We start from the raw sequence: 5000 nt of genomic DNA, 5'->3' as shown, positions 1-5000 counted from the left end.
GATGGAGCTTCAACGACATGGAGTCCAAGATCTCGCTACCGCTATTTCTATTGCCGAGTCGCTTATCGAGTTCAAAAGGCCGGAAAAACCCAAGTCTAACAAAGACAAGGGAGGCAATGGAAAGAGTGGGGGAGATACCCAAGGAAAGCCGAGCTATCATAAGTCTAACAAGTTCGAGAGAGGGAATAGCTCCAAAGAGTACAAGGGCGGAGATAGGCCGATGAAATGCTTCTTTTGCGATGGACCACACAAAGCAAGAGACTGCCCGAAGAAAGCGAAGCTCTCGGCCTTAGTGGAAGAAGACGAGGAGCGGCAACGAGAGGAGACCAAGATGGGGTCATTGCAAATCCTTAACGCCATCAAGGCTAAAGTGGAAGTGCCCAAGACCGAGAAGAAGGGTCGTTTGTTCGTGGAGGCCAAAATCGGTGGACAACTTGTGAAAGCGTTGGTGGATACCGGGGCGTCGAACAACTTTCTTCAAGTAGAAGAAGCGAAGAAATTGGGCATCACCTATAGCGGAGAGGGAGGATGGCTTAAGGCGGTCAACTCGGAGCCAAAATCGATATATGGAGTTGCTCGAGGCGTGAAAGTTTGCCTAGGTGAGTGGTCGGGCCTTATTGATTTTTCAGTTGTTCCTATGGACGATTATCCTATTGTGCTTGGCATCGAGTTCATGGATCACGTCAAAGCCGTGCCGATTCCTTTCGCCAACACCATGTGTATTTTGGAGGAAGGAAATACGTGCATGGTTCCTCTAGCGAGAGAAACAAGCCTTAAGGCGAAGCAACTCTCGGCCATGCAACTCTCCAAGGGAGTGAAGAAGGCCCAACCGACTTTCCTAGCTACGCTTAAGGAAGAAAGAGCGGAACCGCTAGCGAAGGAGCAACCCATGAAAGTCTTGCGTGTCCTCGAGGAGTTCAAGGACGTGATGCCCCCGGAGTTGCCGAAGAAACTCCCGCCAAAGAGAGAGGTGGACCATAAGATCGAATTGGTGCAAGGTGCCACCCCGCCTGCGACAGTGCCTTACCGCATGGCGCCCCCCGAGTTAGAAGAGTTGCGGAGGCAACTTAAGGAGTTGTTGGATGCGGGATATATCCAACCTTCGAAGGCTCCATATGGTGCGCCCGTGCTTTTCCAAAAGAAGCACGATGGGTCGCTTCGAATGTGCATAGACTACCGTGCACTTAACAAGATCACGGTGAAGAACAAATACCCCATCCCATTGATTGCCGATTTATTTGATCAACTTGGAGATGCGAGGTGGTTTTCCAAGCTTGATTTGAGATCGGGGTATTGGCAAGTAAGGATTGCGGACGGAGATGCGCCGAAGACCACATGCGTTACGAGGTATGGCTCCTACGAGTTTTTGGTTATGCCTTTTGGACTAACAAACGCTCCCGCCACATTTTGCACCCTCATGAATCGAGTATTCCAACCGTTCTTGGACAAGTTTGTCGTCGTATACTTGGACGATATTGTTGTCTATAGCAACACGTTGGAGGAGCATGTTGACCACTTACGACAAGTTTTCCAAGTGCTAAGGGAAAACGAGTTGTACGTGAAGAAGGAGAAGTGCGACTTCGCGCAAAAGGAGGTCATGTTCTTGGGGCACATTGTTGGTGGAGGAAAGCTAAGAATGGACAAGTCCAAGGTGCAAGCAATCGATGAGTGGAAGCCACCAAGGAAGGTTCCGGAGTTGCGTTCTTTCCTTGGCCTCGTCAACTACTACCGAAAGTTCATAAAGGGTTACTCCGCAATCGCTTCACCGCTTACCGATCTTTTAAAGAAGAACAAGGCATGGAGTTGGGACGAGAAGTGCCAAGGCGCATTCGAGACGCTAAAGAGAGCGGTGATGGAAGAACCGGTGTTAGTCCTTCCAAATCACACGAAGCCATTCGAAATACACACCGACGCATCCGACTTTGCACTTGGTGGTGTATTGATGCAAGAAGGGCATCCGGTTGCCTACGAGAGTCGCAAGTTGAATGATGCGGAGCGCCGCTACACGGTCCAAGAGAAGGAGATGACCGCGGTGGTACATTGCTTGCGTACTTGGAGACATTACTTGTTGGGTTCGAAGTTCGTGGTGAAGACGGACAACGTTGCAACAAGCTACTTCCTCAAGCAAAAGAAGTTGTCGCCGAAGCAAATAAGGTGGCAAGCTTTCTTAGCGGAGTTCGACTTTGTGATGGAGTACAAACCGGGCAAGGCGAATCTTGTGGCCGACGCACTTAGTAGAAAAGCGGAGCTAGCGGCCATCACAAGTCCAAACTTTCCATTGGTGGATCGAGTCAAGGAGGGACTAGAGCACGATCCGCAAGCCAAGAGGTTGATGGAGTTAGCGAGTCAAGGGAAGACTCGCCAATTTTGGCTAAGGGACGGAGTGCTTACCACCAAGGGAGATCGTGTGTACGTGCCGAAGTGGCAAGGCTTGAGGAAGGAAATCATTAAGGAGTGCCATGACTCAATGTGGGCGGGACACCCCGGCATACATCGCACGTTGGCACTTGTGGAGCGTGCATACTATTGGCCTCAAATGCGGGAAGATGTGGAGCTATACGTGAAGACTTGTCTAGTGTGCCAACAAGACAAGGTCGACCAACAACAACCCGCGGGACTACTTGAGCCGTTACCCATTCCGGAGAAACCATGGGAAAGTATCTCCATGGACTTCATCACTTGCCTACCAAAATCCGAAGGATGTAGCAACATCATGGTGGTGGTAGACCGGTTTAGCAAATATGGAGTGTTCATCCCCGCGCCAACGAAGTTCAACGCCGAGGATGCCGCACGCCTATTTTTCAAGCATGTGGTGAAATATTGGGGTATACCGAAGACCATAGTGAGCGATCGAGACACCCGCTTCACCGGAAGATTTTGGATGGAGTTGTTCAAGATTCTTGGGTCCGAGCTCAACTTCTCCACAAGCTTTCATCCCCAAACCGATGGACAAACCGAACGGGTGAACGCGTTGTTGGAGTTATACTTGAGGCATTATGTGAGTGCTAACCAAGGAGATTGGGCAAAGTTGCTCGATATTGCTCAATTCTCGTACAACTTGCAAAAGAGTGAGTCGACGGGGTCTAGTCCATTCGAGATTGCTACGGGGCAACAACCGATGACCCCACACACTCTTGCCGTGGGATATAAGGGGCCAAGTCCTACCGCATTCAAGTTTGCCAAGGGATGGCATGAGAGTTCGGATATGGCACGAGCACATCTTGCAAAGGCCGCGAAGAAGATGAAGAAATGGGCCGATGCAAAAAGGAGGCACTTGGAGTTCGAGGAAGGAGACCTTGTGATGGTGAAACTCCTTTCTCACCAAACACGAAGGTTTGCGAAGATACATAAGGGGCTAGTAAGGCGCTACGAGGGACCATTTCCTATCGAGAAGAGGATTGGTAAAGTAGCATATCGCTTGACGCTACCTTCACACTTAGAGATGCACCCGGTGTTCCATGTGAGCTTACTAAAGCCTTACAATGCGGACAAGGACGATCCGAGTAGAGGCGAATCAAAGAGAGCACCGACGGCCATCACGACATTACCCGAGCGTGATGTCGAAGAGATTTTGGCGCATCGCGTCATACCAAGGCGGGGCACCCATCCGAGCTATGTTGAGTATTTTGTGAAGTGGAAGGGGGCACCCGAGAGCGAGGCAAGTTGGGAGCACGAACTCAACTTGTGGAATAGCAAGGGACTAATCGAAGCATACAAGGAGGATGCGACGAGGACGTCCGCCGATTGAGTGGGGGAGAATGTTACGGACCGTGAAAATCCTCGCACCGAAACGAGGTTATATTCCGGAGTTCTCTAGAATTCTCTTGAATTCTCTTCGTAAGTCTCTTCACAAGACTCTCCGGAATAATCTAGAAAGCATTCCCCAAGTCTCTTATGGAATTCCTTAGAATTCCCTCCTTAAGTCTAAGAGTTTGCTAGAACTCTCTAGACTTGTGTAGATGTGCATACTTAGTTCTATCTTTGTATAGAATTGTATAGAATATTCTAGATGTAGAATATGGACCATTAGATCAAGTAGATCTTAGCCGTTCATTGAGGAGGTGGAGGAGTATATATAACCTCACTCTCTCATTTGTAAAGTATCCAAGAGTTGTGTAATCAAGCTTTCATAAAGTAATACAAGCTTTCATACGTTCTAGCCATCTTACGATCTTTACTTCCACTTAAGTGTCTTTAAACACTTCGAGAGAGGCTGACTAGTAACTTGTTCGAGAAAAGTTCACTAGTGCCGCACGGATCTTTGGTTAGAAAATCCAAGCCCGTGACACTCGGCATTGAAAATGCGTCCTCGGCAAGCACACACGTCGTAAAATAGCATACAACGTGACACCATAAGCTATACATTCACCGAGATTCATTTCGGCAAATGCTCGCCTAGGTTTCCGTCAAAAAATACCAACAACCTACACCTCGGGGGCCGGGCCCCCCCGAATCCGAAAATATTTTTTCCAACACCGAAACGGGTCGACGAGTTTTTTTTCCTTCCCTCGTCAGTGCCATAGGTGCGCCAAAAGGCGCGCACCAAAAGCCTTCGGCAGTTGGTGCAGGGAGGTGAGGCATAGTGCACCCCCCTAAAGAGCTCTTAGGACTTTTTTTGGACTGACAGGAGGAAATATCACATGTGCCCAGCAACCCCCCCCCCCCATTTTTAAAAATCGGCATGGAATTTTGATCTGAAATTTTGGAAATATGTTTATATATACCCAAACCTGCATAATAACAAATATCAGAATTTTTCGAGTCCCGGAAGTATTTTATTTTATTTATTTATCGTTTTACCTTCGGAAATTCATAACCGGCAAAAAAAAATTCCAAAAATCACCAAACTTCTTTCTAAATTCCTCATTTAATATATATTAACTACTGTATGAATATTGTTCGAGGAAAGTATTATAGAATTTCACTTAGTGCAAGACATATACATTTTTACACAGAGCAGAGGTTCATTCGGCTGGGAAGCAAAACCAGCAGAGGTTCAT

Source organism: Mercurialis annua (assembly GCF_937616625.2).
Source record: "Mercurialis annua linkage group LG4 unlocalized genomic scaffold, ddMerAnnu1.2 SUPER_6_unloc_20, whole genome shotgun sequence".
Classification (NCBI taxonomy): Eukaryota; Viridiplantae; Streptophyta; class Magnoliopsida; order Malpighiales; family Euphorbiaceae; genus Mercurialis; species Mercurialis annua.
The sequence above is the reverse complement of the archived record's forward strand: the minus strand, read 5'-3'. Positions refer to the sequence as shown.